The sequence below is a fragment of the Solanum stenotomum genome, chromosome 11 (assembly GCF_019186545.1).
Source record: "Solanum stenotomum isolate F172 chromosome 11, ASM1918654v1, whole genome shotgun sequence".
Classification (NCBI taxonomy): domain Eukaryota; kingdom Viridiplantae; phylum Streptophyta; class Magnoliopsida; order Solanales; family Solanaceae; genus Solanum; species Solanum stenotomum.
The window spans coordinates 32,350,970-32,374,019 of NC_064292.1; the positions used below are offsets into that span (position 1 = coordinate 32,350,970).

The window sequence follows — 23,050 nt, forward strand, 5'->3', positions numbered from 1 at the left end:
CATAGCGGGTCCTGAAAATTGTCTTAGGGATGTCACTTTCTCTTACTCTCAACTGATGATAGCCAGATCTATGATCTATCTTAGAAAAACAAGTGGCACCCTGAATTTGATCAAAAAGATCATCAATCCTCGAAAGGAGATACTTATTATTTAAAGTAACCTTGTTCAATTGGCAGTAATCTATACACATTTTAAGAGAACCGTCTTTCTTCCTCACAAATAAGACCGGAGCGCCCATGGTGTCCTTGTGATTGACGAAAATGGTACAATCACGATAAACTCTCTCAGCTAGAATAGACTCACCAAATGGTGTGGAAACACTGAAGGGCTCAAGAAGTTGTTCGGGAATAATATTGAACGTCATAGCTATATATGGAGTCACAAAAGATAAACTCGCACCAGGATCAAGTAAAGCATAAACATCAAAAGTAAAGACTTTGATCACACCAGTGACAATATATGATTAATTCTCTTCTTTTTGACGACTGGTGATCACATACACACGGTTTGCTCATCTGCATCTTTCTAAAGTAGATCCTCAAGGTGCAGCTCTATCTGGTGGAGCCACTGAAGAAGATTGTGATATATTGCCCCCATTGCTATTACCTTGCCTATTCTTTAGGCACTCTCTCATAAAGTGACCATTCTGACCACACTTGAAGCAACCAGCAGAGCCATCACGACACGCTCCTAGGTGGTTCCTACCGTACTTAGCACATGCAGGAGTCCCATTACCTCCTTGTGCCACACTACCTTGAGATTGTGCAGGTCTAGCTCTGAAGTTCTAAGAATTCTGATTCTTGAACTCACCTTTGTTCGTTGGTACAGGTGCACTTGCAAACAATCAATCAGGTTTATTTGTCTTTCATTGAAAAGATAACCGATTTGCATTACTCTTTTGCTTCCCATACTCATTTCATGTGTTCTTAGCCCTCTTGTTTCAGAACTCTTCTCTATCCCTCAGTTTATCTTCCTCAATCTGTTGCACATGGATCATTAGCCTTTCGATGTCCATGTCCTCTATCCACATCACAGCCTTACCCCCTTTGCTTGACAAATGAGACAACCCAAACACAAACAAGCTCATCCTGCTCCTCATATCAACAACCATCTGGAGCATAGCGGGATAGTTGAGTGAACTTGAGGCTATACTCATGCACACTCATGGATTCCTGCTTAAGAGTGAGGAAATTCTATTACCTTTGCCTCTCAGTTCATGGGAAAATAAATGCCCCATGAAGGCCTCTTCGAACACAGCCCAACTCACAATTGGTGCACCCTCAACTCTACTCTTCTTCCATTGGCCGTACCATACTCTAGCAAGACCATTCAGTTGGTATGCAGTTAGTTTCACTCGCTCAACATCAACAACATGCATAACCTCAAAAACCTTCTACAACTCTTCCACAAAGTTTTCCGGATCCTCAGAACTCACGAATTCTGGACGTATCAGCCACATCCTGTTGATTTCCTCTTTGTTTTCCAGCTTGGTTGGTCACAACTTCACTCAACATCTGGATAACATCTTGGAACTCAACATTAGCAACCTCTCATTGGGGTCTGTCACGACCCGAGTTCACAAGTCATGATGGCACCTACTATAACCCACCAGTAGGTAAGCCAACCCGTAACCCGAAATAACAAGTAATGGGTCTGAGGGTAGAAACTAAACAAGAGTAGGCAAATAACAATATAAACAGGCGGAAGCAAAGCAAAAACATATATACAAATAAAGATCCCTCCCAGAACCTGGAAGTCACTAGTACAGAACTACTAACAAAATGAGTATAAGTCCCAAAAGTAGACAACAGAGACTGGACTGTCTCGAAAGGAAAAAGACAAGTCTATATATATAAATAGAGACTGAAATAGTACAAAATGCTGTGTCGTCACTCCCGTCTCCGGATTAGTAGTCTGCTCCAAGCTCGATCAACGTTGGCTAGTAGTGCCCGGACCTGCATCATGAAACAGAAGCAGAGCATAGCATGAGTACCAAAACAACAGGTACCCAGTAGGCATCACAGGCCGACTAAACTTGAAAAGTAAAGGCAATATGAAAAGAAGGACTAACACAAACCGAAGTAAAGAACTAAAATCTAACTAACAATGGAATACAGACGAGTGTAGAAACAACTAACTAAAGTAATCTATAAGCTAACTACACCTAACTGGGCCCCCATAAGCCCAAAAGGTACACTCGTGCGCAAGTTAAATAAAAACCCAAACGGACCCCCATAAGCCTGACAAGTACACAGAATAACTATAACTAAAGAGAATTGCATATGAGAACCCAAGAATGGAGAACACGAACCAGAACCTCAACCCCAATTAGTAGAATTCGACAGTACGGAGGCCGGACCTCGAACCGGATGCTCACCAGAAGTACGTAAGTAACCAATCACAAGTATCAAGTATATGAGGCCGAGACTAGTAAAACCTAAGGCCTATCGGATCCGAATTATGTATTTCTAAGGCAAGCCCTAGTAAAACCTAAACTAAGGCCCAAATGCTTCAACAAATAGTAAATTAAGCATGAAATCACTCCACATAGTGAGGAGGGTCCATTAATAACACAAAGCATACTCACAGTTACCCGATAATTCTCGAAATAGGCCGAAAATATAATTTTTGAACACCTATACGTGATTCAATAACTACCAACCCAAATCCCAACTAATCAACATGCATTCACACTCTCAAGCTCAATCTAAGAGAGGGAAACCGTAACCTACCTGTAGGCCGATCACACGCGCTCCAAAATCACTTCTTCAGAGCTTTTACTTTCCGAACTGTCTCGAAACGCTGCCCCGCTATCAAAAATAGAGTCACAGCGTTAATACAGTCGTTTAGACACCAAAATCACAACAAACGGAGATGGGTCAATTTCAGAGTCAAAACGGGAATCGTGGGACACGCACTAGAAATTTTGGAAATAACCCCTAAAGTGGGTCCTAACCAGTTTCCCCCAGCTCATATCCCAAAATGGGACACAATTCAGGGCTCGGGAACAAAACACTATCAACATGCAACCAAAACCCAAATTACACTAAAACGGAACAACAACAGCAACAGTTATTTACAAGAAAATATCAGAAACGAGGGTCCAAATGCTGAAACCAATCACACCATGATGATCCTCACGAAAAACACCACAATCTAGGCTTTTGAATCACCAGATTCGCACCTAACATGACCACGAAATCACGTTCTAAATTTTCCCAAAAAATTGAGCTCGAAATGAGCCAAGACAGCAGCTAAAACACAACTTTTTACCTCCAACAAAAATTTAATTACAAAATCTAACCACGCCAACACGTTCTCCTTGAAAAGCCATTCAAGATAGCCCTAAGAATCACCGAAATCAGATCTAAAATAACTGAAATATCAAGTCTCAAAAATTCCCAAAATCAAGTTCACAAAAAGGGTATGACAGCAGGTATTTTACGAACATTACCTCAAATGGAGACCCCAAATCACTATCCAAGCTCACCAACGCGTTGTCCTCAAAAAATCTCACAACTTTGCCTTTTGAATCGCCCAAATCGGTTGAGAGATGAGAGAGTTATGAGAGTTTGAAGTTTGGAAATGTTGCTGGTTTTTCTGGAATAAATAGCAAATTGCTGCAAAAAAATTTTCCAAAATTCTAAAACTCCGACGGAGTGCTCCGAACTCGTTCGGAACCCCGTGTACGCAAACGAGATATGCAACCATACCAAATTTGATATTCCAGACTCAACGGCGTAGTCGAAATTTCCATCAGAGGTCATTTCGATAAAAAGTGGGTCCAACTTCCAAAAGTCATTTTAAGTCAAAACCCACAAAAGGGCTCGGAAAGATATCGAAAACCTCCAGACACAAAAGAAGGGTCAATCTAGACCAAACTTGACATTCTGGAGCTAACCACGCTGATGGAATTTTCATCTAAGCGCGTTTTCCATGAATGTTGACCAAAGTCAACCTTATGCCAAATTTCAAAGGCTAAAACGTCTAATGATCCAAACTCACATCGAAGGCCTCGATACTCGTGCTAACCATGCTACTAGCCTAATTTGGCCATTTCAGAGCTGATGGAACCATCAGAATTCTATTCTGAGGTCGTCTTCTTGAAATTTTGATCGAAAAGGATCGTTCAAGGTTTATAAGCTCCAAAACACAAAAACTCGCACCAAGACCAAACGAACGACCAGGTGACTGAACTGTCAATCCCAGCAAGTCATAAATGACTTGGGGTCGCTACAGGAACGCTCTAAAGGACACATAGAAGGAAAGACACAGAAATGACCTGGAGGGTCATTACTATATCCCCTATTAAAAAGGACTTTCGTCCGCAAAAGAAAGGATCAAAAAGTACCTGAAGGCTCAAACAAGCCGGGAAACTTCACTCGCATCTCCTGCTCAGTCTCCCAGGTAGCCTCTTCGACTGGACGATGCCTCCAATGGACCTTAACAATAGGAATGGCTCTCGAGCATAATTTCGTCACATTTCTGGCTAGAATGGCAACTGGCTCCTCTACAAATGTCAAATGATCATCCAACTCGACTGCATCATACTGGAGCACATGGGACTCATCAGGAACATACCGCCGCAACATCGAAACATGAAACACTGGGTGGATGGCTGAAAATGCTGGAGGTAGGGCCAACTCATAAGCAACCTCCCCAATGTCTGGAGTATCTCAAAAGGCCCAATGTACCTGGGGCTAAGCTTGCCATGCCTCCCAAACCTCATCACACCCTTCATGGACGACACACGGAGGAATACCCGGTCACCAACAGAGAATCTCAAAGGTCGACGCCTCTGATCCGCATAACTCTGGTGCCTACTTTGAGTCGTCCTGAGCCTATCCTGAAGCACCCTCACCTGATCTAGGGCCTCCTGAAGCAAATCTGTACCATGCGGCCTAGGCTCCGTAGATTCAAACCAACCAACTGGAGAGCGACAACGCCCACCATATAAGGCCTCGAATGGGGCCTCGAGTGGTAGCTATTGTTGTACGCAAACTCCGCCAAAGGCAAGAATTGGTCCCACTGACCTCCAAAATCCATAACACAGGTCTGCAACATATCCTCAAGGACCTGAATAGTACGCTTCGACTGGCCATCCGTCTGTGGGTGAAAAGTTGTGCTAAGGTGGACACAGGTGCCCAACTCCTCCTGAAAAGCCCTCCAAAAGCTGGAAGTGAACTGTGAACCCTGGTCTGAAATGATAGAAACAGGCACGCCATGAAGATGGACCACCTTCCTAATGTAGATACGAGCCAACCTCTCGGCACTGAAAGTAGTATGAACAGGAAGGAAGTGTACTGACTTGGTCAATCGATCCACGATGACCCACATACTGTCAACACCTCTAGAAGTCCTAGGCAACCCCACAACGAAGTCCATAGTGATACGCTCCCACTTCTACTTCGGAATGGGTAATCTCTGGAACTCGCCACCAGGCCTCAAATGCTCGGCCTTTACCTGCTGGCAGCACAAGCAACGAGAAACAAAGTCAGCAATATCTCTCCTCATGCCACTCCACCAGTAATGTTGCCTCAAATCACGATACATCTTCGCTGTGCCCGGATGGATAAAGTATCTAGACTCATGGGCCTCAGAAAGTATCAACTGTATCAAATCTCTAACTCTCGGAACACAGATGCGGTTGGTGAATTTCAACACTCCATCAGGATCTAAGGTAGCCTGACCACCATCACCCGCTAACACTCGATCTCTAAGGGCCACCAAGGTATCATCCTCAAACTGGCAACCACGGATCCTATCAAGCAAAGAAGACTGAAATCCCATAAAGGCCAAGACGAGTCTAGAATCTGAGATATCCAACTGAATCATGCTATTAGCTAAGGACTGAATGTTCAAAGCTAAGGGTCGGTCCTCAACAGATAAGAAGGCTAGACTACCCATACTAACTGCCTTCCGGCTCAAGGCGTCCGCTACCACATTCGCCTTGCCCGGATGATAGAGAATAGAGAGGTCGTAGTCCTTCAGGAGCTCAATCCAATGACGCAGCCTCGAATTAAGGTCCCTCTAGCTCATGATGTACTGAAGACTCATATGATCGGTATAGATCTCACATTGAACTCCATACAAGTGGTGCCTCCAAATCTTAAGCACGAAAACTACTGCCGCCAACTCCAAGTCATGAGTGGGGTAGTTGCGCTCATAGATCTTAAGCTGCCACGACGCATAAGAAATAACCTGGCCCTGCTGCATCAATACACAACCCAAACCAACGCCAGATGCGTCACAATAAACTGTGAAACCCTCGCCCTAAACTGGAAGAGTCAANGATCGGTATAGATCTCACATTGAACTCCATACAAGTGGTGCCTCCAAATCTTAAGCACGAAAACTACTGCCGCCAACTCCAAGTCATGAGTGGGGTAGTTGCGCTCATAGATCTTAAGCTGCCACGACGCATAAGAAATAACCTGGCCCTGCTGCATCAATACACAACCCAAACCAACGCCAGATGCGTCACAATAAACTGTGAAACCCTCGCCCTAAACTGGAAGAGTCAATATTGGAGCGGTAGTCAATAACTCCTTGAGCCTCAAAAAGCTCGCCTCACACTCCTCTAACCAAACAAAGGGAACATCAACATGAGTCAATCAAGTCAACGGGGCTGCAATAGTAGAAAAGCCCTCAACAAAGCGTCTGTAGTAGCCTTCTAGTCCGACAAAGCTCTGAATCTCAGTAACTGAGGTAGGCCTAGCCCAATCACGAATAGCCTCAATTTTCGCCGAATTTACCATAATGCCCTCCTTGGATAAAAATGCCCCAAGAATGCTACAGAGTCTAACCAAAACTGGCAGTTTGAGAACTTGGCATAAAGCCGCTGATCTCTCAAAGTCCGGAGCACAATCCTCAAATGCTGCTTATGTTCACTCCAGCTCCGCGAATATACCAGTATGTCATCAATGAAGACAATAACAAATAAATCAAGGTATGGCCTGAATACACATGTCATCAAGTCCATGAAGGTAGCAGGGGCATTATTCAACCCAAACGACATCATCAAGAACTAATAATGGCCATAACGGGTCCTAAATGCAGTCTTAGGGATGTTCGCTGCCCTAATCCTCAGCTGATGGTACCCGGACCTCAAATCAATCTTAGAAAACACGGTGGCACCCTGAAGCTGGTTAAACAAATCATCAATACGAGGCATGGGGTAACAATTCTTCACCGTTATTTTGTTCAACTGCCTGTAGTCAATACACATCCTCATAGTCCTGTCCTTTTTCTTCACAAACAGAACAGGAGCACCCCAAGGAGACACACTCGGACGGATAAACCCCTTACCTAAGAGATCCTCTAACTAAACACTGGGCTCCCTAAGCTCTGCAGGAGCCATCCGGTAAGGCGAAATAGAAATAGGACGGGTATCAGGCTCTAAATCTATGGCAAAATCAATGTCACAGTCTGGAGGTAGGCCAGGTAGGTCTGTAGGGAACACATCTGCAAACTCTCTAACCACAGGAACTGAGTCAACTAAAGAGTCCTATCTACTCACATCTCGCACATAAGCCAAATAAGCTAAACACCCAAAAGCAACCAACCGTCTAGCCCGCATAAAAGAGATGATCCCTGTCGGTGAATGACTATAAGCACCCTGCCACAACACTGGGGAAATGCCAGGCATGGCTAAAGTAACGTTCTTGGCGTAGCAATCCAAGACCGCATGGTAGGGAGATAACCAGTCCATGCCCAGAATCACATCAAAATCAACCATATATAGCAGAATAAGGTCAAATCTAGTATCACAACCCTGGATAGTCACTAAGCAAGATCGCAATATCTGATCCACTACTAAGGACTCACCCACCGGGATCGAAACATGAACTGGCTCTACCAAAGACTCAGACCTCATACCCAATCGAGGAGCAAAATAAATAGATACTTATGAGAATGTGGACCCGGGATCAAATAATACTGTAGCAGGCTGATGGCATAATAAGAGCGTACCTGTGATAACATTGTCAGATGCCTCAGTTGTTGCTCTCACCGGGGCTGCGTAGAAATTGCCCTGAGCACCTTTGCCCGATGCATCTGATCTACCACCTAACCTGCCTCCCCGAGCTCTGCCTCTGGTACCCTGTCGACTGTCCCGACGACCCTGGTCCTGACCACCACCTCTAGCTAGAGGGGGCACTGCTGAAACTGGTCTAGGTGTAAGGGGAGCTGGTACAATCGCTTCTCACCCTCGCCGGGGGCACTCTCTGGACCAATGGTCAAGCACACCGCAATCAAAACACCCCGAAGTTGAACGCCCTGAAGTAACCCGACCGCGGTAGGAAGGGAGGGAATCTGATCCCCTCGAACTCTGGCCCGTATTAGGACCACCCTGGTGATGCTGGCCTCCCTCAGAAGCAGGTAATGCCGCCTGAACAGGCCGATTGGCCTCTGGCGGGGCGTATCAATGGAGTCTCTCCTTCTAGTCTGGGACCCGTTGTAGTTTCCCTGGTAGCGTGCCCTCTTATCGCTGCCCCCTTAGGCCTCGCGATGAATATGCTCCATGGATCGCGCCTGGTCGACTACATCAATAAATGAACGGCCGGCCGAAACCAAATGCTCTGTGTCGACCCTCAGACAGTACCGCAACCCACGTACAAAACAACGAACTCTCTCCTCCTCCGTGGTTAGGATCATGGTAGCATGTCGAGATAACTCATGGAACCTCGTCTCGTACTCTGAGACGGTCATAGGGCCCTGCTCCAATCTGGAGAACTGATCACGAAGCCTATCCCTGACGCTCCGTGGCATGAACCGGGCCAAGAAAACCTCTGAGAACTCACTCCAAGATACAGGAGGCGATCCAGCTGGCCTGGACTCTCTATACGAGCGCCACCATTGCCTGGCTAGCCCACGAAACTGATGAGCAGTGAAGTCGGCTCCTCTCGACTCCAAGAGGCCTAATGACAGTAGCTGCTCCTGACATGTGAACTGGAACTCGTAGGCATCCTTTCCAATTGCCCCTGAGAATATCGGCAGTGCCAATCTCTGGAATACCCCGAGCATCTTCTGTTCGGGCAGTGGTATCTCCCTGTCCTTTAAGTCTGACACGATAGCCACATGAACTGGTGGCGGCTAAACCTTTAGTGCCGCTGCGGCAGGCTGACGCTGCGGCACTGGAGCTGGTGCTGCTAGAATTGGTGCTGGTGCCTGTCGTATCTCCCCAATAGCTACTAGTATCTGAGTCAGCAGAGCATGAAGATCAGGAGCTGCAGCTGCAGCTGGTGGCTGGGCTGGCCCCGGCCCCACCGACTGTGGAGGTACATATGCTGCCTGAGGCTCCTCCTCCCTCTCTCGGGCCGGTGCTGCGGCCCTGCCTCGACCTCGGGGTCGGCGTCTACCCCAAGCTGAGGCTCTACCTGTAGACCCGATTGCGCCACCCTTGGCCGCGCCACCTCGCGAGTGAGCCATCTTGCGAAAGAGTGAAAAAAGTGAGATTTCCAGAAACCAATAAGACACACGCTGCACGAAAGCGAAACAAAAGAGGAAATCTTCCTAAAGACATCCTGTAGCCTCCCGAAGATCAGTTACGGACGTCTTTGCACCGATCCACAAGACTCTACTAGATGTTAGCTCTGTATAAGTGAGACCGATGAACCTGAGGCTCTGATACCAACTTGTCACAACCCAATTTCTCAAGTCATATGGCACCTACTATAATCCAGCAGTAGGTAAGCCAACCCGTAACCTGAAATAACAAGTAATGGGTCTGAGGGTAAAAACTAAACAAGAGTAGGCAAATAACAATATAAACAGGCAGAAGCAAACCAAAAACATATATACAAATAAAGATCTCTTCCAGAACCTGGAAGTCACTAGTACAGAGCTACTAACAAAATGAGTACAAGTCTCAAAAGTGGACAACAGAGACTGGACTGTCTCGAAAGGAAAAAGACAAGTCTATATATACAGATGGAGACTGAAATAGTACAAAACGCCGTGTGCTCACTCCCGTCTCCGGATAAGTCTGCTCCAAGCTCGATCAACGCTGGCTACTAGTGCCCGGACCTGCATCACGAAACAGATGCAGAGCGTAGCATGAGTACCAAAACAACAGGTACCTAGTAGGCATCATAGGCCGACTGAACTTGAAAAGTAAAGGCAATATGAAAAGAAGGACTAACACAAACCGAAGTCAAGAACTAAAATCTAACTAACAATGGAATGCAGACGAGTGTAGAAAGAACTAACTGAAGTAATCTATAAGCTAACTACACCTAACTGGGCCCCCATAAGCCCAGAAGGTACACTCGTGCGCAAGTTAAATAAAAACCCGAACGGACCCCCATAAGCCCGACGAGTACACAGAATAACTATAACTAAAGAGAATTGCATATGAGAACCCAAGAATGGAGGACACGAACCAGAACCTCAACCCCAATTAGTAGAATCTGATAGTACAGAGGCCGGACCTCGAACAGGATGCTTACCAGAAGTACCTAAGTAACCAATCACAAGTATCAAGTATATGAGGTCGGGACTCTAACCGGATGCTCTGTATAGGTATCTGGGCAATAGAAGCCGGAACTCTAACCGGATGCTCTATATAAGTATCTGGGCAATAGAGGCCAGAACTCTAACCGAATGCTCTATATAAGTATTTGGGCAATAAAAGTCGGACCTTAAATCGGAGACTCTATAAAGGTGTTAATGTAGTTGTTAAAACAGTCCTAATCGATCCACACTCATAAATGTTTGTGGAACGCTGGCCATACTTAGCCAATCAATGTAAGTCCCTGGAACCAAATTGAAAATCAAATTCAAATCGCGAAGTAGAATTAGTGTCGCCGACATAACTCGTGAAGCCGTAACATCGGGGAAAATAAGGATAACTAAAGTCGGAGCCAACGTATTGCCTAGCTAAGGCCCAATCTATGAGACTCAAGTCTGCTACACCAATCTACAGGGATCTAAGTCGGCCGAGCGACGTCGGGGCAAAACTAAGGCCTAGCGAATCCGAATTATGTATTTCTAAGGCAAGCCCTAGTAAAACCTAAACTAAGGCCCAAATGCTTCAACAAATAGTAAATTAAACATGAAAGCACTCCACATAGCGAGGAGGGTCCATTAATAACACAAAGCAAGCTCACAGTTACCTGATAATTCTCGAAATAGGCCGAAAACATAAATTTTAAACACCTATATGTGATTCAATAACTACCAACCCAAATCCCAACTAATCAACATGCATTCACACTCTCAAACTTAATCTAAGAGAGGGAAACCGTAGCCTACCTGTAGGCCGATCATACGAACGGTCTCGAAACGCTGCCCCGCTATCAAAAATAGAGTCACAACGTTAATACGGTCGTTTAGACACCAACATCACAACAAATGGAGACGGGTCAATTTTGGAGTTAAAACGAGATTCATGGGACCCGCGTTGGAAATTTCGGAATTAACCCCAAAAGTGGGTCCTAACCAGTTTCCCCCAGCTCATATCCCAAAATGGGAATTCAGGGCTCGGGAACAACACTATCAACATGGAACCAAAACCCAAATTACACTAAAACGGAACAACAATAACAGCAGCTATTTACAAGAAAATATCATAAAAGAGGGTCCATATGCTGAAACCAATCACACCATGATGATCCTCATGAAAAACCCCACGATCTAGGCTTTTGAATCACCAGATTCGCACCTAAATGACCACTCACCTTCTAAAATTTCCCAAAAAATTGAGCTCGAAATGAGCTAAGACAGCAGCTAAAACACAACTTTTTACCTCCAACAAAAAGTTAAATACAAAATCTGACCACTCCAATGCATTCTCCTTGAAAAACCACTCAAGATAGCCCCAAGAATCACCGAAATCGGATCTAAAATGACTAAAATATAAAGTCTCAAAAATTCCCAAAATTAAGTTCACAAAAAGGGTGTGGCAGCAGGTATTTTACGAAAATTACCTCAAACGGGGACCCCAAATCACTATCCAAGCTCCCTAACGCGTTGTTCTCGAAAAATCTCACAACTTTGCCTTTTGAATCGCCCAAATCGATTGAGAGTTATGAGAGTTTGAAGTTTGAAAATATTGCTGGTTTTTCTGCAATAAATAGCAGATTGCTGAAATTTTTGTTTCCAAAATTCTAAAACTCCGACGGAGTGCTCCGAACTCGTTCGGAACCTCGTGTACGCAAACGAGATATGCAACCATACCAAATTCGATATTCTAGACTCAACGGTGCAGTAGAAATTTCCATCAGAGATCATTTCGATAAAAAGTGGGTCCTACTTCCAAAAGTCATTTTAAGTCAAAACCCACAAAAGGGCTCGGAAAGATATCGAAAACCTCCAGACTTAAAAGAAGGGTCAATCTAGACCAAACTTGACATTCCAGAGCTAACCGAGCTAACAAAATTTTCATCTGAGCAAGTTTTCCAAGAATGTTGACCAAAGTCAACCTTATGCCAAATTTCAAAGGCTAAAACGCCTAATAATTCAAACTCACATCGAAGGCCTCGATACTCGTGTCAACTATGCTACTAGCCTAATTTAGCCATTCCGGAGCTGATGGAACCGTCAGAATTCTATTCTGAGGTCGTGTTCTTGAACTTTTGATCGAAAAGGATCGCTTAAGGTTTATAAGCTCCAAAACACAAAAACTCGCACCAAGACCAAACGAACGACCAGGTGACTGAACTGTCAGTCCCAACAAGTTATAAATGACTTGGGGTCGCTACAGGAACGCTCTAAAGGACACATAGAAGTCAAGACACATAAATGACCAGGAGGGTCATTACAGGGTCACACTTCTGGTGTATTGGGTACCCCCTTGATCCTGAGGATCAGTATTTCTTCTAGTAGCAGACAACCCTACATGGAGGCATGATCTAAAAGATATGCGTAAGCATGAATTATAAAGAGACTTTATAGAGTTGAAATCTATTGCACAAAAAGAGTATGAAAGAAGTGAGATAATTCTTAGATGTCGCAGCCTCCTAATTATAGATGTGGCGCGCTTCACACCGATAAGTAGGACTCTAAAGGCACAACTTTATAGACACCCTAGGACTGTTGAACTCTGTACTCAGATACCAAGTTTTTCATGCCCCGAGCCTACACTCTGGATGCGATGGCACTCGAGAACCATTAGTGGCCCCAAGCGAACCGTTGGACTGGCTCAACTACCAGCGGAAGACTTACTCAGCACTAAAAGAACTTTAAAAGTAAAGTTTTAACTCAATATCTCAAAATAGATACTCCGAATATTTTATGTAAAACATTCACTAGCCAAAGTGGAAACTTAAGTCTTGAACATTAACAACTGAAAATAAAAAAGACTCATGAGCTACTATTGTCTGTCTATGTAGCCTCTACTAACTGATATGGATGTTGGTACAAGACCCACGACATCCTAATAACAAAACTGAAATGATAAAACATAAATGAGGGATCCTTCAGAAGAAATGAAGCTCACCAAACAACTCTAGAACTGCAACTGGTATCAATGAATCGCCTGTTGATGACCATGATCTCCTGTATCTGCATCATGTAACGATGCAAGACAAATGGCATCAATATATTAAATGTACGAGAATGCAAGGGGAAAACTGTAAATAACATAAAGCTTGAACTTGGAAAGAATGAAACATACTCACCTCGACTCTACTCTACTTAACTCAACCTCAACTCATGGATATTGAACTTAATGCAGTATAAAATAACAATAAAAGTGTAGTTTATATAAAGCATTTAAAATAGTAGATAAAAACTCAATGTATTTAAAAATACAATAACAACTCAATTTGTATGTAAAGATACAAAATAACTCTGTTTGGGATATTCTCTAATCGACAACCATCACTATGAGTTATGTGATGATACAACGCCTCATCCACGCTGTCACAACTATCATATACCGTGTCAGAACTCCTCAACTAAGTGAATCCACTAAGTTACACTAAAAATCAATAAGGAATCATCTAAAAGTATGACCCTTTCTACCTACGTTGGCTACATGGTGTATGAGGACTTTGAGTTATCTAAACTTGTCCCCATATCGATGCTCAATACTACTCCCAAAATATAAATTAGCTCATACGCTTAAAAACATTTACACATCCTCAACTTTGAGATTATTACTCAAAAGATTTCTCTTAAAAGAAATATTACTCAAAACTGCTCATGAACTCCTTTGGAAATCAGTGTTTCCTCTCATTTTAAATGTAGAAACATTTACTATTGGGAATACTTTGTTCCCATCTGTCATTTAAAAAAAAAATAAACTTAACTCTCCTCATCCTCAAACTCAAGTACCCATGTCTTAAACAAGTTTTAAAAGATTGTAAAAGACTTCTCTAAATGACTCAAAAGAACTCTCAAGACTTGACTCTTTACTCTACCTTGAATTTGAATTATGAATGATATCTCAATGCTTAGATGTAGTTTAGAGTAGTTAGAATTAGAAAAGAGTGAAGGAAGAAGGGATGGTGGTAGGAGACCCTGACGCACTAAGTGTCGCAGGGAGCCAGCCCCTAAACTACAAAAGACAATTCATGGTGCACTGTTGGCGTGCCGCGCCAACCCCCTGCCAGGAAATCCAGACGAATTTTCATTCTCATTTTCTGACCCTAATTCACCTAGAATCGAATGGTTTCTTTCAAACTCACTTAGATTCTAATACCCAACATAAGTACATGAAAATCTGTTCAAAAACAGCCCTCAAACTCAAAAACTCATCAAACCTATTCTTATTCAAGAACGAAAGCAAAACTTCAAGAATACTTATCAAGAACTCAACATTCCGAATCTTATGGATGAAATTTGAATATGTAAATAATGATTGGCGTGTGAGTGAACGAACCCAACACTATGAAAACTTACATACATCGATTTGGCGAAACAAATCCTCGATTCGCAAGAAACCTCGATCGTTCTTCCTTTTCTCCTCTTTTCTCTTGTTGAACTCTCTTCTAAAACCCTAAGCGTAATTTAGGATTTGTAAAACTGACCCAAATCATATTTGACCACAAAACAATACAAAATCTTTTTAAGATGATGGGATAAGGAAAAGACCAAAATACCCCTCACTAATTCAGGTAAAATTTCTTTAACTAGACAGACTAATTTCAAACGGGCATATCTCCCTCATCCAAACTCGAAACATTGAAAACTCGGTGGTGTTGGAAAGAGGATTCAAAGACCTTTCATTTGATATCTTATGGATCACCTAATCTTCCTTTACTGAAAGTTATGGTCATTTGAAGTTGACCCAAAGCTCACAACTTAGGCATAACTTGCCAAATTCTCAATGTGGCTCTTTCCAAATTTGTTCTTTCTAAATTTATCTCTTTCTAAGGGGGGATGTTATAATTATCTTACTCGTATTACTTTTTTGCATCTTTTTATGAATATCCTAACACTTGCGGGCATAGTTTATAATTCAAAGCAATACTTCTTTCGAAGCTTTTGTGAGTTATTTGGCGTTCAAAGTGATGTCATACTTCATATATATTTAATTTCATGACTTTATTATTTCAAACAAAATTATAATTTTGAGATGATTGTATTCAATTATATGTTTTTGTATTGGTGACACTTATTTTTGGTGTGTTTTGTTACTTAACACATTTTTTTTTATATTTAAAAGATGGGGTTATGATTTTAAATTATGCGTCATTTAATTACTTCTGCGTCTCATTTTAGTTTTCCTTTGGATGGAGGGTTGGCTTACCTATTGGTGAATTAGAATAGGCATGACCATGATCTTTGAAATTTTGGATCGTACAAAAGTGATTTTTTTCTTATAATTAACAATGTTTCCTTGGATATTGTGTTTAAGAAACTTTACAGTGAAAAATAATATTTGTCAAGAAAACATCGCCCTTCATACTAAACATGTGAAAGGAAAAAAACAAAATTATACGTTTGTCTTGCCTAAAGAAAGAAAACAATAAATACATAGGTCAAATAAAAATTATTTGTACGACAAATACTTATTTTGATGCTTGAGTTATATGTATATTTCAGTTTTGACCCATGTATGATTCTACTATGCATCATTAGCCTTCAATTAATATAAATATATCAAATTAATGGAAGTTAAAATGTTAACATAATAAATAAATAAAATAATTTAAAAAATAAAAATATGAACTAACTATCAATGCTTAAACGACCATATGTCAATTTTCGTCGTCATCTTCTTCTTTAAAAGTCATGGGTTAATATTTTCAAATGACTTTTATAACTGTATTATTTTAAATTTTTTGGTTGAATTAAGTCGTTATATTTTTAAAATAAATGATTGTATTAAATTTTTAATTTTTGTTAGTTTGAAGGATCAAAATTGCACAATTAATTGAAGGTTAATTATGTTTTATCAAATTATGGTGGGACCAAACATGGAATAAATATATAACATATGGATTAAAATCACTATTTAAACGTACTCATTGGCCAGGGTAAGTACTATATAACGCCGACCAAAAGGGTGAAGTGTTTCTCCGTTAGACTTAGTCTTCTATATAAAAAATCAATTTTTCTATCTCATCCTCTCAAATCGTTGAAGGAAATAGTTCATTGACAGCTACTTGTTATGATATGATGGATGAAGTTTGTGTGATGTTAGTTGATCATGTCAAAGAGAATGATATTGAAATGGTTGATTTGCTGAAGTCTTATGACTATAGTGGTGACATTTCTATAAATTTATCTATTGAATTTATAACTTTTGGTTCTATAAATACATTTTATGTGATTTTCTCTTCAAAAGAGATTTAATCGATATGATGCTTCTTCTAGTATTAATATTTATCGCTTATTCGATTCATCTTTTGTCTAATACATCTTGAATTTGTCTTTTCCTTGTGATCATAACACTATTTCTATACTTGTTTATGTGATTATTCTAGTTATTAAATGAGTTTTGCGTGTTTATAAAAAAATAAATTAGATTCTTTATTTTTGCTCTTGCTATACGTATATGTCATATACTTGATTAGCTTCCTCCACATAGATGTTTATGATAATTCAAAGGGGGATATAATTTTTATGTTACTATTTATGTCATTTCAGTTTTATCAAGTATTCTTGAAGGGACATCGTTTTATGTTAATTTTAACTATTTAATCAAACTTACATATGTGTTTTACATTTGCTCTTTTTGTAGAACTAATTTTTCAACACGTGCAGCGCACGTGATTACCAATTCAGAAAATATATGTTATACTAAGTAGTATTGCTTATTTAAGCGAAGATTTGAATAATCAACTCTGGACAAAATAATAGTACAGGTTCTTTTGTGAATGTTCAATGTGGTCATATATATCTNTATGATAATTCAAAGGGGGATATAATTTTTATGTTACTATTTATGTCATTTCAGTTTTATCAGGTATTCTTGAAGGGACATCGTTTTATGTTAATTTTAACTATTTAATCAAACTTACATATGTGTTTTACATTTGCTCTCTTTGTAGAACTAATTTTTCAACACGTGCGGTGCACGTGATTACCAATTCAGAAAATATATGTTATACTAAATAGTATTGCTTAATTAAGCGAATATTTGAATAATCAACTCTGGACAAAATAATATTACAGATTCTTTTGTGAATGTTCAATGTGATCATATATATCTCTTATTCACGCGAACATATAAAGATGGTAGATGAAAATTTTTATTAGTTAAATGCAATAATGTATATATTTATTTCAATTTGATGAGGCTCAATCATGTAATTAGTCGTATCTCACTAATATTACATTATAGACGATATTTGTTGTGTATTTTTTTTGTCATCTAACTAGATGTGTTTTGCACGTGTATTCCATGTTAAACTGTTTAGATGGCATATGAAAAGTGGAAAGAACAACTACATTTTATTTTTAGAACTATTTTTTGTATATTAATTTTTATTTTATCACTTATAACAAAATAGATGGCGTTCTTGGTGTTGGCACTCATATTTGACTTGTTGATTGACTATGTACATAAATCAAAGATAGTTATCTAACTGTCCATAGATAACTGAGAAAGGCTTCCATTTTTTTTACTAGAAAAACTAAAAATTAAAATTAAATAAAATATACTATCTGTGAAATCATATAAGTAATCACCTGTTTATCTTCCACCTAACAAAGATATCGTTCATATGCTTGTAAACGATTTTCATTTTATTCAACCAAGCATGACTCATGCAAGGAAAAATAACAACTCTGTGTTATCACATATATAAGAGTGGTATAATAATATGAAAAATTATTGGTCAAAAGGTAATATAAGGAAAGATGAAAGATAGACATAATTAATGTAATAACTATGAGAATTCACAATATTATAACTAAAAAATGTAAAAGAGAAAGAATAATGTATTATGGTATTCCTAACATATATAATACTTTATAACTAAAGAATGAAAATATTAAATCACACGAAATTTTTTGAAATGCAAGAAGAAGAAGAGTAGAAGATTTAAAAGAATTGTGGTTGAAAAATAAGAGGAATCCCCTCTATTTATAGAAACAAAGGATAGTATGAACAAGTGTTTTTTTGTGTCTTATTTGAAAAGTCACGACCTTTCCAAGAAGTCACAACCCTTTGGAAAAGTAACAACTTAATAAAAAGTCACAACTCATTGGAAAAGTCAAAACTCATCAAAAAATCACAACTCTTTGAAAAAAGTCACAACTCATAGGAAAAGCCACAACTCATAGAAAAAGTCACAACCTAAGTTTGGGATATTATAGTAATTTAACATTCAAGTTAGGAGTTCATGCTTTTAAGTTAATATAGAATATAGATATATATAGATATATATAACGATAAAATTGATCTTTTTCAATTGGCTGAGTGACATAAAGGCAAAAGAGAAAACTATTGAATCTATCAAAATTAATATTTGAAGATGTAGATCGTTGAATTTAAATAATCTTTATATCATTTTATGAAAAAATATTTAGATGGTGAAGGTAGCACAAATTAGGGTAACGGAAAGGAAAGAGAAAGAGCGAAATAAGAACAGATCTAATTATCATTATTATTTACCTTGAGATAACATTTTAATTGGATTTAGACAAAAAAGTGGGTAGACTCGATTTTCATTAAAGAACATTTTCCTTCATATCTTTTTTAATTAAAAATTTCTCTCTTAAATTCAAAGAGTTTTTTTTTTAACTCTACAAAAAATATGTGCATATTTTTTAAAAAATTATCTTAATATAACTTGTTATTTCATCCTTTCGATAACTTTTTATTTCATCCTTTCGATAGCGTCTATCTCAAAAAAAGATATGCATATTTTTTTTATATATTTTGTATTATTTTATACATATTTGTGCTACAGACCTCACTTCTTCTTCTTATTGCTTCCGCGTAGTTGTATCTTTTGGTATATTCATCGCTCGAAGTTGGGTTTTGACTTGCCTACATGAGGTTTATGGCAAGCACCATCATAGTTCAATTTCAGATCATGACATGTAATGAATTAAACTTATGAACTGTTCTTGGTATATTTCATACTTCTTATGATATTGTTATCTAATTTTATGTAAATCAGCCTATGATAGTTACTAAGTACATATATTATCTTACTTATACTACTTTTGTTGCATCTTTCCATAAATATCCTAACATTTGCAGGCCTAGTTTATATTTCATTCAAAGCAATACTTGGCGTTCAAAGTGTCATGACCTAGACCGTCATGATTGGCACCCACAGTAACCCTCCGGTGGGAGAACCATTAATACTAATCAGCTAACCCAAGAACTAAACATCTCAACCAAAAACTAAAGCCTTTAAAGATACGGAAGCAGGTTTAGATGCAGAATTAAAGTAGAGTTCCCATAAACTCCAAAAGACCTAACAACGACTAACAAACATTGCAGAAATATTCCGTAGAACCTGAAAGTCAATGTACCAAAACCCTAACAAGGAACCATAAGTCTACAGAAAATGGGTACAACCCAATTAAACATATGAATTTCTACCGAATAAGATGGACTGAGCAAAAGGAGAACTCATGGTAGCTTGGAAGAACTGGCTCACCCTTGAATTCGAATCGGTCACTGGTCTTCTAAACGAGGTATGTCAGTAGTTGCCTGAAGATGCACTGTACTCAACAAAGAAAGAGCAAGTACAGTATTAGTATACAACCACAGTGTATTGGTAGGATCACGCAGCTATTCCAATAATTGAAACATATACAAGTAACCACAAAATAATAAGCAGTCATAAACCGAACATATACAATATAAGTCATCATATAAGGATCAACGAACAATACCACATTCTCAATAATACATCTATATGACAAGTTAATGGTCCTCTCATGGAACCCACACCCAAAATGTTAGAGTACCGAAACGTTGTACCCGACCAAGTTAGTGTGCCGGACGTGACACCCGATCCCATATATGCGACGGATGTGACACTCAATCCCATATATGCGCCGGAATGTGGCACTCGATCCTTGTGTGTTGGAACTTAACACCCGATCCATTCAACAAGTCACAATCACAATCATAATGTACATTCTCATAATCATACTATCAAGTGTTAATTCATGGCATATAATCATTTGTTTATACTTATTCGCATTTGGTGATAAATAGTGCAATATTCGCATACATACATGCATTAAAAATAAGTAATTACTAACATACATCACACCAACTTGAAATCACAACCATCACCTACCTCGAACAAAGATTGAACCCTCCTAAGATACTTGATTCTTCCCTTTCCAGATTCTTTTCGCTTGTTCTTGGTCTACAAACAATCAATATAACGCAAGGATCAATAAACAATGACTAATTACCCGGATTACAATCAAAATCATCAACCATAGGCCAAACCCATGATCCTAATATGCAGCTAGGGCTTTTTCCCACCATCCAAATCAGTTCCAAAATCCTCCCCCAACAATAATTAGCCATGAATTTACATTCCACGGATCGAAAAATGGATTCGGGGAGTAAAAACCATACCTTTGGCTTCAAAAATGGTGAAAAAATGTCAAGAAGTCGCCTTAGTTCGTCTCCTAACTCTTAAGAACGAAGTATCCAGAAAAATGATGTTTTGGGGGTTTATTTCCGATTTAATTCGAGACTGGCCTGCATGTCGGCCACCATCCCGCCACAGGGACCCCACCTTGGCGGGAATAATCCTGCCCTAGCGGCTTGCACGAAAACAGAAAGTCAATTTAAGAGTTTCAAACTCCCATTTCACAACACACCTTCAATCCATGACACTCAGAAACTACATGTTCACACTAAGATCGGTTTTGGGAGTTTTACTCACCCAAATTTAATTCCGTAAAGTTGTACGGGTTCCTTAACGTCTTAGCTATCCACTCATGAAATCAAATTCCTTATTAAATCCCCCAATAATTACCAGATTTACCTAGACCCACATGACTCCGATTTCGTCCAAAATTGGACTAGACTAGGAAATCCCAAGCTACTACCAAAAAGTTTTCCGGCCCAAAATTTATCCACAATGGTTTTTCCATAATGTTGGGAACAGGTCGTTATAATAGATACAAATTTACCCACCACTCATCCCCAAGTGACAAAGTTAGGAAAAATGGGCTAAAGTAAGGGTAGAGTAGTACCTGAATCGATGAATAACTAGGGATACTTGTCTCGTATGTCCTTCTCGGTTTCCCAAGTAGCTTCCTCAACTGGACGATGCTTCCATTGAACTTTCACGGACTTAATCTCTTTGGTCCTTAGCTTACGGACATCACGATCTAGAATTGCAATCGGTTCCTCCTTATATTGGAGGTCTTTGTCTAACAACACTGAATCCCACTTTATGATGTAATCCCCATCACCATGGTATCTATTCAACATGGACACATGAAATACTAGATGAACTCTCGATAGGCTAGGTGGTAAATCCAATCTATACACTACTGGCCCTAAACAGTTAAGAATCTCAAACAGACCAATGTAATGAGGACCAAGTTTGCCCTTCTTGCCAAATTTAATCACCCCTTTCATAGGTGATACCTTAAGAAGAACCTCCTCACCAGTCTAAAATGTCATGTCTCTTTCCTTATGGTTGCATACTTTTTGTGTCTACTCTGGGCTGCTAAAAGGTTAGCTTGAATACTCCTCACTTTATCTTGAGCATCCTTCACAAAATCAACCCCCAAAGGCTTCACATCACCAGCCTCAAATCATCTTATGGGTGATCTTCATCCTCTCACATAGAATGCATCAAATAGTGTCATATTTATGCTGGAGTGATAACTATTATTATAGGAGAACTCACACAACGGTAGGAACTTATCACAATTCCCTCCAAAGTCAATCACACATTCCCTCAACATGTCTTTTAACACTTGAATAGTCCTTTCTGACTGTATGTCCGTTTGTGGATGGAAAGTTGTGCTAAAAGTGAGTTGTGTGCCCAATTCATCATGTAGTTTCCTCCAACTTGGATGTGAATTGCGTACCACGGTCTGAGATCATAAAAAGGGGCACCCCGTGCAGCCTTACAATCTCTTTTACATAAACTTTTACCAACTGTTGAGAATCAAACTTTCCCAAAGTCTTGGGAAGACCAACCACGAAATCCATAGCTATCCTTTCCTACTTCCATTCCGGAATCGACATTCTCTAAAGCAAACCTGCAGGCCTTTGATGCTCATATTTAACTTGTTGGCAATTTTGACACTTAGCCATAAACTCTGCTATATCTTTCTTCATGCTAGGCCACCAATAAAGTCGCTTCAATTCTCAGTAAATCTTGGTTACACCCGGATGAATGGAATATCGCTAATCATGGGATTCTGTCAACAATTTCTGAATCAAGTCATCTACTCGAGGCACATAAATTCTTCCTTTAAAACTGAGCACACCTCCCGCATCAAGAGTGATCTCTTGTGCCTTACCAGACACTGTCTTATTTCTAAGCTCATTCAAACTGTCATCCTCAAACTGTTTGGCCTTGATCTTATCAATGAATGTGGCCGTCACCTCAATGTTAGCTAACACCCCACCTTTCTCTAAGATGCCCAACTGCATGAACTTAGACTCTAAGTTCTGAGTTTCCTTAGCCAAAGGTCGTTTGGATACACG

General features: G+C 39.9%; 1 pseudogene; it reads right to left on the bottom strand.

Annotated features, from left to right (window-relative positions):
- Positions 1-1,889: 1,889 nt before the first annotated feature.
- LOC125845838 (uncharacterized) lies at positions 1,890-12,231 on the bottom strand (annotated as a pseudogene).
- Positions 12,232-23,050: the final 10,819 nt, after the last annotated feature.